Consider the following 12,285-nt stretch of genomic DNA (forward strand, 5'->3'; position numbering starts at 1 on the left):
TATATACACAGTATCCCTCCAGTGACTAAAACACATTAGTGCTGGATATTAATCACTCCATCCGTGCAGTGAAAACAAGTGACAAACACAAAATAGAAGTCTTCTTTACTGGAAGCATGGGTTCAGCCAGTAGAAAGGCCTACACATCTTGAAACAGGCCCATCATTTTGAGATGATGAAATTACCTTCCAACTTACAAAATGCCCAATTTATTCACAATATATAACCATATAACCATTTATGGAGCGGAAACAGACCATGTTGGCCTTTCGAGTCCGCACAGAGTGCATCAATTTCAAATAAATCCAAAAAAATAAAAACTATCTCCAATCTTGAATAAGCACGAGAGAAAGAGTAAGCACACGTTGGATTGTCAAGCTGTGTTGTCGAGCCACGTAAATGGACACCTTTGGGCATAGTTAGCACAAGATCCTTACAGCGCCTGGGACTAGGGTTCGAATCCCACGCTATCTACAAGGGGTTTGTACATTTTCCCCTTGTCTGCGTGAATTTTCCCTGGGGGCTCCAGTTTCCTCCCACCATTCGAAACGTACCAGGGGTTGTAGGTTAATGGGATGTAAATTAGGTGGCATGGATTTGTGGGCCAAAATGGCCTGTTACTGTGCTGTATGTCTTAATTTTAATAAAACACACTGTATTTAAATTCAACTTTCACCTTGACCAGTCATTTAAATGTTTTGAAGTAGAATATAGCTGTCAAGGCCTTACTACAAGTTCAATCTTGCTGTGTTATAACAGGGAACATTATTACCACATCAAGCACACATATGTGTGCATCACACAAAACAGGGTGCAATTAATTACCTGGCTTCCCCAGGTGAAAGTCATTATTGCCAGGGAGAAGATCAGGTCAATTAGAGGACAGATGCATGGGCTTTCAGCGTGGCCTCTCAACCTAATTTCTCCTAGTGGGAAAGTTTTCCATCATCGTGGATGGATTGTGTCCTACATTCCTATGCTGCATGAAAATGCACCTTCAGCCAACTCATCCACGATGGCCATTTGCTTACTTGAGCTAGTCCACGTTCAAGTTTATAGTCACCTGACTGTACAAGTACAACCCGACGAAACAGTGTTCTCCACTCCATGGTGTAAAACAGACACAATTCACATACAAGTGCAGGATAACTATTTTGTCTATAAAAATAAATAACTAAATTTTATTTTGTACAAATGAGAGTCTCGGTTGGTCAGTGTGAGCAGTTCCTTTGGTCGTTCGGTCTTCTCACTGCCCGTGGGAAGAAGCTGCTCCTCAGCCAGGTGGTGCTGGCTCTGATACTCCTGGATCTCTTCCCCCTGACGGGAACGGCTGAAAGATGCTGTGCAGGGTGGAAGGGGTCAACCCTAGAATTAGGAAATTACATTTACAAAAAAATGAAAAAAGATGGAGGTATGGCCCTACCAAATTTTAGATTTTATTATTGGGCTGCTAATATTCACTATCTAAATTTTTGGATTTTTTATTCTGATAAATTGGATCATCCATTATGGACAGGCTTTGAATTGAAATCTATACAGCAGTATTCAGTGGCCTCTTTATTGGGAACCTCTCTTCTGTTTAGTTCCAAGACCAATAAGGATACATCTAATCCAATACTCAAACATTTATTGAAAATCTGGTTCCAATTTAGGATTTTTTTTTTAATTTAAAAAAAACTTTTATCTAGTGCTATCTCTCAAATACTTTTTTTGACCATCAATAATTGATCAATATTTCTCTATATGGAAAAATCAAACATATTGTTTCTTTTGCAAAGAAGGTTGTTTTATTGTCTTTTGAACAGCTGGCAAGTAAATATGATTTACCACATACTAATTTTATTTAAAATATTTACATTAAAAATTTCTTAAATACCATATTACCAGACTTTCCATTTATATATCCATCAGATTTAGTTGATAATATTTTTCAATTGAATCCTTCTCAAAAAGTATTAATCTGAATTTTACATGATAGATTATTAAAATTACATCCAGCACTTCACAACAAGATTAAAAAAGCTTGGGAACTGGAACTTGCAAGGCCTTTATCTGAGGATCTATGTGACAAGATTCTTAAACTGGTGAATACATATTCAATATGTGCCCGACATTCATTAATCCAATTCCAAGTGGTGCATCTTGTTCAAATGTCCAAAGATAAATTGGCTAGTATTTTTTCTAATATTAACCCTATTTGTGACAGATGCAAATCTGAAATTGCTACATTGACACACATGTTTTGGTCTTGCTCATCCTTAGAAATCTATTGGAAAGAAATTTTTAATATCTTTTCAACTGTACTTCAGGTGGAGTAATCCAATAACAGCTCTTTTTGGGTTTATTGACCCAGACATAGGGAGTTTATCTGTATCTGTTCAATGGGTTGTGGTCCTCTCTATATTGTTGGCTAAAAGAGCTATTCTATTCAAATGGAAAGATTCTTGACCTCCAACAGTGTTTCACTGGTTTTCTCATATTAGTTCAGAAAAGATAGATATTGTGTATTTGATTCATCGGTGAAATTTGAAGATACATGGCAACCTTTTAGGTCTTATTTTCATTTGATGTTTCTAATATGAATAGATGTATTTACTGTTCCAGATGAGATGTAGTCTTCTTTGTTTCTGATTTACAGTTGGAATCAAAAGCTACAAATCAAATGTAACCCTCAGGATAAGCTGCTCAGAAGTGTTTTTTTTTAAATTATTAGAGTAGGTTAGGTGGGCTTTTTATAATACTTTTGATGTTTTTCTTTTCATCTTCACCCAGTGCAGTGGAGGGGGGACTGAGCTTATACTGTTTGAAGTTTTATAAATACACACACACACACACATATATGTGATATTGCATTTTCAATTTTGTTCCCTTTTCTTCATTGTTCTGTATTTATTATAAAAACCAATTAAAAAGATTAAAAAGGGTGGAAGGGGTCCTCAGTAATTAACATACCTAGGTTGGTTTGGCCCATGTTGCTCCAAAGCATTCTCATCTCTGTAAATAATGTAATTATATCTGCCTGCAACTCTTCCTCTGGGAGTTTGTTCCACATATGCACCATTTGTCCCTCAGTCGTCTTTTAAATCTTACCCCTCTCACCTTAAATCTCTGCCCTCTAGCTTTATACTCTCTTAACATGGGAAAGACCAACCCTTCATCTTATCAATGTCTCTCATGTACCCTCCCACCTCAGCCTCTTGTGCTGCAGAGAGAAAAAAAGCCCCAACCAATCCAGTCTCTCCTCAGAACACAAGCCCTCCAGTCCCAGTAATGTTCTTGTGACTCTTTTCTGCACCTTTTCCATTTTAATGGCATCTTTCCTTTAGTGAGGTACACACCGTATGCCAAGTGTGGTCTCACCAATGCTCTGGCACGATTGTAACAGGATGTCCCAATTCTTATACTCTGACTGACTGAAAGCACTCTCATCACACTGTCTTCAGGATGAAAGGGCGTCAATTTAAAAGAGATGCGGAGAAATTGCCTTAACCATAATGTCGCGGATCTGTGGAACCTTGTGTTTTTGATTCTTAGTTGTGGAAGGGAGGTTGTTTGGTGTATTTAGGCAGAGATTGACAGGTTTTTGATTAGTCGGGGCATCAAGGGACGAAGGCCGGGGAGTGGGAAGATGGATCAGCTCATGATTAGAATAGTGGAGCGGACTCGATGGGCTGAATGGCTCATTTCTGCTCCTATATCTTGTGAACATGTCTACCTGCATCAACGCTTTCAGGGAACTGTGTCTTTGAATCCCCAGGTCTCTGCTCTACAACAATCTCCAAGAGCCTGCCAATTATTTGCAAGTCCTGCGCTGATTTAACTGTAAATGTAACAGTTCGTACTTGTCCAAGTTGAATTCCATCGTATTCTTTAGCCCACTTTCCCAGCTAATCTAGATCCTGCAGTAAACTTGGATAACCTGGCCACCAATGCTGGTGTCGTCAGCTTGCACCTACATCATCATGGATTGGGTCGGAATCTTTTTACCTTTGCAAAGTATACTAGATATTCAGCTTCAAAAAAAATTTGGATGAGGTCATTTCCACTAATCACTTTGACCTGAGGCAAGCTTACTTCAAACATTACAAAGTAGATATTCAGCACACACATGCATAAATAACATATTTTTACCTTGCTGCTCTCTTTACACCTGCTGTCTAACCGGCATCCCAGCATCCCCTCTTTTACTCCGGATTTCCTCTGGCATCAAGTCGAACTGGGTGTCGTACACAAACGCACTGGGACAAACTCATCCATGGGGAGTAAAAGATAGCCAACAGTTCTGGCAGGAGCCCTTTTGCTTCCGATGGATTTTGCATGACCCGCTGAGCTTCTCCAGCACTTTTATGAATTGCACTCAGCCCCAGCACCTGCACACGTTCCTGTTGAAGTCTAATTGGGGGCAAAACCCCCACAACAGTGAAGCCTTCCCCACCATTCAGTGGCACTATGACCACAGCACCCTTGGCTGCAAACAACAGAGGATGAAGTGCTCAGGGGTATGATTTGTGCCATGGGCTCGACTCTCATCATTGCAACAATTTTTGGCCACCCGAGGGGGGGGGGGGGGAGGGGGGGCGCGGTGAGAAATCAAAAACTGTTCTCCTGAATCAACAATTTGAGCTCTTAAAATATGAAGGTCCACAAACCTTTCTCAGAGGTATTGCGATCTTTCAATTACAATCTAAAGGTTAAAACCTTGTGTTTTTGATTCTTAGTTAATTTTGTGCCTGTCTCTTTAAAGACTATTGTTTGTAGTGTTACCATAGTGTCTATGATGTAATATCCGGGCGGACCAAGAGCTTGCATCTCATTCTTCGACGAACTATGAAGGAGACGCAAACTCGAGATCATTTTCTTTGTCTTAATTGTTTTATTTGTTCTTGTATATCTCTTTGAAGTTGAATATTGTTGTCTTTAAAAATAGCGAATACTTTGTTTATTCATCATTATGAAAATCTTAATATGAAGTTATGCTAAATGTTTATCTTCTTTATCAACCAATTAAAGCTCCATAAAGCTGCATCTACAAAGTCTGGTTTATGGGATTAACAAAATAGTAATTCAGATATCATCCCATTTTGAAATTGGGAAATACTAAAACCCGGAAAGTGTCGTCTATAACATCCTCATGATGGTTTCAGTTGTGCCCCATAGTGGTTTAGCAGTAATTGCATGCCCTTATTCCCTGTACATCTGGCAAGTTTAACATTAATTGCTTGCATTTATTCTCTGTGCATCTGGTTGTTCATTTTTGCCAAAACTGTATCTCACATTACAAAGAGTTTCATTGAAGAGAGAAGAGATGAGGTAGATGGGTCAACTTCTCAGAGTTTTCCCACCCGCATTCTCCATTTTGATTGGACACTTCTTTATTCATGCTAAACTGCATTAATAATTTCCTTAAAGGGGGACATGACTAATACACAGGAAAACAGATAGCACTTGTGAACACAGCAAAATTCATCATCGTGCCAAGGTTTCCAATGCCAGGGGGTGGGGGGGAAATCAGGACCGATTACTATGGAAGTTCACTGTCACTTCAACGCAGGGCCCAATAATACAGCTGCACCATACAGATCCTTCTGATCTTAACCGATTAAAGCCAATCTTAAAAAAGAAAGATACTTTTGCCTTTTATCAGCCAAGTTACTGACAAGCTTGCGATTCAGATTTCGCCACAAATCTGCTCCCTATCTCTGTGGTTCTACCATGCCAGTCCACAAATGGGTACAAAAAGTGTACAAAATTTTAAGAGTACAAGGTTCCAATAACACCATCTTGTGGAATATAGTCAACAGGGTGGATCGTCTAATCCATGATGCTCGAAGCAGCTGCACACCTGGGGCTCACACTAGAATGTTAACCTCATCTCAACATCTTGGTCAAGTTCAAATCTCCCAGTTTCTGTTTGTTCAGCGGTGAGGCAGTCAAGATCAGAGTCACGGGTGATACCAATTCCCCACAGTTTCAGTCCAAGCACTGCATCACCTCGACAAGACTGAGCAAACACCAGCCATCCAGTCCATTTTCACTCACAATGAATGGGACTCAATGCTGAGCAGTCTGATTCAGGTTGGCTTCGCCCTTTGATGGTCTCCCATCTTTCACTCTTTAAACCCCCATCTTTTGTCTTGGGCTCCCAACTCCACAGGCTGATTTTATGAGCACTTCATCATTGCTGGCAACAAGTCACATCTAACATTGGCCCAGCCAGAAATGGTGTGGTAGCAGTAAAGGACCTGCACTTCCCCATCTTAAAGGGCCATGATCAAGTTTCACCTTTAGTGCAAACAGCACCCAATAGCCAGAATACTCCTGAGATGGTCTGATCTCAGAAGCTAAGCAGGCTCAGACCTGCTCATTACTTGGAGGGGAGACCGACTATAAACCTGTAGGTTTCTGTGAGGGGCGCTAGACAAAGTGGTGACTCTCTGACTGCCTTACGGTGGACAAAAGTTAAAGAATTTCATGTATGTTACATTCATACTCCTGTATCTCCTTCCTGATGGCAGCAGAGGAAGAGGATGGTGGGGCTCCTCGAGGATGGAGGCTGCTTATTTAAGACACCGCCTTTCGGAGATGTCCTCGATGGAGTGAAGCCCATGATGGTGCAGGCCAACTTCACAACTATCAGTCATCTTTTTCTGCCCTATGCATTGGCACCTCCATACCAGACAGTGATGCAATCAGTCAGAATGCTGTCCACAGTACACAGGGCCCCAAAGTTAAAGAGAGAAGCAGCTAAGCACCCTGTACCCAATTATACTGTGGTCACCCACCATTAACCAATCCAACTCCCTAGATGCCTCACACAGAAATGAACATTGTCGAACTGATGGATAGTCAAATCACCAACAAAGACAACTCACAAATTGAGCGTACAATGCAGGACAACTGACACCCAAGAGTCATTTCCCAGAAAGATTCATCGTGAGGAAGGAGAAAAACGGTTAGAAAGTGTACAGCCCAACACGGCTTCACTTTCCAATGTTTCCACCAGAAATCGGGACTATTTGGGAGACAAGTGGTGTAAAGAGGAGAATTCCTAATTAAATGTCCCAACTTCCGACATGCATATCAAAAAGTATTCCAAATTGCTATTGCAAGAACAGAGGGAGGAGAGGGGAAAGTTTGCTGTTGTATCAATTGTACCAATAACTCCCAAATGGTTTGCTTCCTGAAAAAAATTGTGGATTATGATAGACAACTTTAAGCTGAACACAAAGATCATTTCAGATTTGCTGCATCACATAGGAAGTTGGAGAAACATTAAATTTTACTGAATTTAGCATGTTTAATTGCATAATTACGCTGACACATTGCATTAGTTCAACAGACCCAAAAATGTTTTGCCGCTGATTTTCATTTGTACTTGGCATTTGATGCCTCTCACGTCAGTGTCCAACGATAGTCGGCCGGCCTTGATGGATTCCAGTTGCCCTGATACCACTTTTCCATGGTCCCAATGTCCTGATGAAACCTTTCACCATGCCAGTCGCTGACTGCACCAAGATAGGCAGAAAATGAATTGGACTGACCAAAACAGCTTGCTATGCGAGCAACATTCAGGCCGACTTAAAATATGACAGGAAATCACAAAAATAGGTAACATCCAAAATACAGTACTCGAGAGGAAATTTTTTATGGTGATTTTTGTGATGAGGAGCCCAAAATTCATAAAATACATCCAAAAGTGTTCAGGAAGCAAAATCGTCGCTGTCCAATGTTATCATTCAGGCTTTGATGAAGGGAGAAAGGCCCCCACTCCTAAACAACTGGGACCATAACACACAATGAAATGTTTTAAAAAGAATCAGTATCTCAATCTCACCACAATAAACCATTTATGTTCAAAAAAGTATAAACTTCAATCAACTGCAAGTTTTCAATTTAAATTCCAGTCTGGGCTGAACACACACATGTAAAAAGACTCCATAGAAACTGTTGACACAGCAGTCAACTCAAACCCCCTCCCCCCACCAAACCAGGATGAGAGAGGGTGCCCAACACTTCCTGATCGTGTCAGAAGTTCGGGTATGCCAATGGGTTGGACGGAAGTCGGGAAATCCCTGAGGCAAATCCATGTACACTCATCGACTCGGGAGGGGGCTCTCTTGCTCCTCTTTCTCTGACTGTAAGGGGCACCGGACAATTTGTGCCTATGGCGAATCTTTGTCTGCCTTATAGTAAACAATAAAAGTTAATTTAATGTTTAATTTAATGTTTCTCCAAAAGGATATTTTGTTTCATATGACATTTTCTGTTTTATTACATGATAATAAAAGAATCTTCCGATGGACACTTGAAGAGCATTTGGCCTGATAAGAAAAACGTGGACCAGGACAACCACAGCCAAATATTTCAAGAACATCTCCCAGCTGATCGTGGGATCTGGTTGGCATAACTGGCCCTATCTCCGACATCAGAACACTTCCAAAGATACTTGATTATCTTTGGAACATTTTGAGAAGGGACATTAACAAGGTGTCACATAAATGCAAAGTTTTATTACCTTCTGCAAGAGAAAAGACGAACACAACTTAAATCCAATCACTTCCTCATGAGAGTGGAGAATATATAGAACAGATATCCAGGCGGTGCAGTGCAGGACAATGCTGGTGAATTCAAAAGGGAGTGGGAGAGATGCATCTGGCAGTGTAAAGAACACTGGGTACAGATGGATAACTCCCTCTTCCAATATGGTGTTGTAAAAGCAAGATGGGACCATGTTATTTCACATAAATCCCAAACCATGAATGTGCCCCCTGAAGTGCCAAAACTGTGTAGCAAGTGACATTTCTCTCCAACTTTCAGTGCTGCCATATAAAAGGGGAATGCTCTGGTTACATTGTGCCCTGTAACTGAAAGACAAAGATGCTCTAAAGCGGACAGCTGTGAACACATTAACAACCTCCTGGAAAGCCTACCCACAATTTAATCGCCAGGTCCAATTTCCATTGCCCCCCCCCCCTCCCTAAACATTGATTCGCTCAGTTTCTCACCAAGATTGCCCTCCCTGCAGGTTCCCAAGAGAAGCGGCTACGTTAGAACTGAAAGCAGCACTTCCACCGTTGTTCCAGAGAGGGACAAACTGCAGAGATTTCAGTAACCCAACCTTTCCCTGGATCCAACAGCACCCCGACCAATGAGTGCCCCATTGAGAGCTGAGTTTAAACCGCCCCCCCACACACTCCACGCCCCCCCCCACACACACTCCACGCCCCCCCCACACACACTCCACGCCCCCCCCACACACACTCCACGCCCCCCCCACACACACTCCACGCCCCCCCACACACACACTCCACGCCCCCCCACACACACTCCACGCCCCCCCACACACACTCCACGCCCCCCCCACACACACTCCACGCCCCCCCACACACTCCACGCCCCCCCCACAAACACTCCACGCCCCCCCCACACACACTCCACGCCCCCCCACACACACTCCACGCCCCCCCACACACACTCCACGCCCCCCCCACAAACACTCCACGCCCCCCCCACACACACTCCACGCCCCCCCCACACACACTCCACGCCCCCCCCACACACACTCCACGCCCCCCCCACACACACTCCACGCCCCCCCCACACACACTCCACGCCCCCCCCACACACACTCCACGCCCCCCCCACACACACTCCACGCCCCCCCCACACACACTCCACGCCCCCCCACACACACTCCACGCCCCCCCACACACACTCCACGCCCCCCCACACACACTCCACGCCCCCCCCACACACACTCCACGCCCCCCCCACACACACCATGCCCCCCCCCACACACTCCACGCCCCCCCCACACACACTCCACGCCCCCCCACACACACTCCACGCCCCCCCCCACACACACTCCACGCCCCCCCACACACACTCCACGCCCCCCCACACACACTCCACGCCCCCCCACACACACTCCACGCCCCCCCACACACACTCCACGCCCCCCACACACACTCCACGCCCCCCCACACACACTCCACGCCCCCCCACACACACTCCACGCCCCCCCCCACACACACTCCACGCCCCCCCCCCACACACTCCACGCCCCCCCCCCACACACACTCCACGCCCCCCCCCCACACACACTCCACGCCCCCCCCCACACACACTCCACGCCCCCCCCACACACTCCACGCCCCCTCCCCACACACACACACACACTCCACCGACACACCTCCATATTCATACTCACACCCACCCCCACCCCACAAGAAACCCCCACCCAGGAGGATGTGCGGACACAGATGAGCCAGCAGGACGGAGAAGAACAGCTGCCGGCGAGTGGAAGCGGTGAATCGTGCCCCCACCTCCTGCAACCAACCCCTCGCCGGTGAACTCACCTCGGATAAAACAAAGAACCCCCACCAGTTCGCGACAGGACAGGAGCCCTCAGCGGATTCTCGCCGCCCCCTCCCCAGAAAGCGGGAGGAGCTCGCCCCTGTCCGGAGAGCCTCGTCGCCATCCCCCGGATAAACCCCCAGCACTGACCTTGCAATAAAAAGTTTCTTTGGACAATTGCAGGGCAGGCTCGCTTTCCGCGCGGCTCCCAGCGTTTAATCCCAGGGTCCTGCGTGAGACACCAGCAAGTTTCTTTTTTAATTCCCCAGCACTTGTCGGAACTCTGCTTCAAAGTTTCGTGTTCATTCCCCTCCCCTCCGGGCGCACAGCTCAGCGCTCGACTCCGGCTGCCAGTTCACTGAACGAGCCCCCTTGACAGGGTCATCGCCCCTCTGCGAGATCACACGCAGCTCTCGGCAACACACAGGTTCTGAACAGCCCAGGACCTGCCCAGCGCATGACATCAGCCTTGCAACACACCCCCGGGCAGCGACTTAAAAGGGCAATGGCCAGCATGTGCTCACCCCGCCGACCTTATCCAAACAAGCCTCATGTGAAACTTCCAATGGATACTCGCTGTTCCAAACAAAATCTATCTCTTCGCTTCTTCCGTGCTCAGCAATGATTCAATGTGTTCTGATAACGACAGGCTAATATGGAAGCGAACACTAGGTCAATGATACAGGCACAATCGGGACTGCGATAGTACTGATATGAGCAAGGTCAGTAACGGGACAGACCATCCTCTTCTACAGATACATTTATTTTCCGAGTCGAGTCTTCCCTGTTGTACGTTTGAATTCAAGTAATACGTGCAGAACTAAAGACAGCCTGAACAATGAGATGATCAGCTCATAACTACTTTCATGCACGACGACGGAGCCTTTGATAGACATAGTATTTACGCATACAGGGATTTCCCGACTTGCGATCGACGCGACGTACGTCCATCCGTACATACGACCGATTCGATGAATGAGTGTCTGTGTTGCACGTCTGGATCTGTAGGTTTGTGCGCACGTATAGAGCGATGGATAGAGCAAGCTCACACCAAGACACAAGAGCAACTTGTCCGTGAACTACTCTTTGCAGACGATGCCGCTTTAGTTGCCCATTCAGAGCCAGCTCTTCAGCGCTTGACGTCCTGCTTTGCGGAAACTGCCAAAATGTTTGGCCTGGAAGTCAGCCTGAAGAAAACTGAGCTCCTCCATCAGCCAGCTCCCCACCATGACTACCAGCCCCCCCACATCTCCATCGGGCACACAAAACTCAAAACGGTCAACCAGTTTACCTATCTCGGCTGCATCATTTCATCAGATGCAAGGATCGACAATGAGATAGACAACAGACTCGCCAAGGCAAATAGCGCCTTTGGAAGACTACACAAAAGAGTCTGGAAAAACAACCAACTGAAAAACCTCACAAAGATAACCGTATACAGAGCCGTTGTCATACCCACACTCCTGTTCGGCTCCGAATCATGGGTCCTCTACCGGCACCACCTACGGCTCCTAGAACGCTTCCACCAGCGTTGTCTCCGCTCCATCCTCAACATCCATTGGAGCGCTTTCATCCCTAACGTCGAAGTACTCGAGATGGCAGAGGTCGACAGCATCGAGTCCACGCTGCTGAAGATCCAGCTGCGCTGGATGGGTCACGTCTCCAGAATGGAGGACCATCGCCTTCCCAAGATCGTGTTATATGGCGAGTTCTCCACTGGCCACCGTGACAGAGGTGCACCAAAGAAAAGGTACAAGGACTGCCTAAAGAAATCTCTTGGTGCCTGCCACATTGACCACCGCCAGTGGGCTGATAACGCCTCAAACCGTGCATCTTGGCGCCTCACAGTTTGGCGGGCAGCAACCTCCTTTGAAGAAGACCGCAGAGCCCACCTCACTGACAAAAGGCAAAGGAGGAAAAACCCAACAC

The 12,285-nt window shown here is 45.6% G+C and overlaps 1 protein-coding gene across 6 annotated transcripts in view; it reads right to left on the bottom strand.

Annotated features, from left to right (window-relative positions):
* LOC138763089 (plexin-B1-like) overlaps nt 1-10,814 on the bottom strand; it is a 300,451-nt gene extending 289,637 nt beyond the window's left edge. For all 6 annotated transcript variants that reach the window (XM_069936698.1, XM_069936695.1, XM_069936696.1 and 3 more), the window contains exon 1: nt 10,507-10,814. The gene's annotated coding sequence lies outside the window, so the exon portion shown is untranslated. The remainder of the gene's footprint in view (nt 1-10,506) is intronic.
* Nucleotides 10,815-12,285: the final 1,471 nt, after the last annotated feature.

The sequence above is a fragment of the Narcine bancroftii genome, chromosome 5 (assembly GCF_036971445.1).
Source record: "Narcine bancroftii isolate sNarBan1 chromosome 5, sNarBan1.hap1, whole genome shotgun sequence".
Classification (NCBI taxonomy): domain Eukaryota; kingdom Metazoa; phylum Chordata; class Chondrichthyes; order Torpediniformes; family Narcinidae; genus Narcine; species Narcine bancroftii.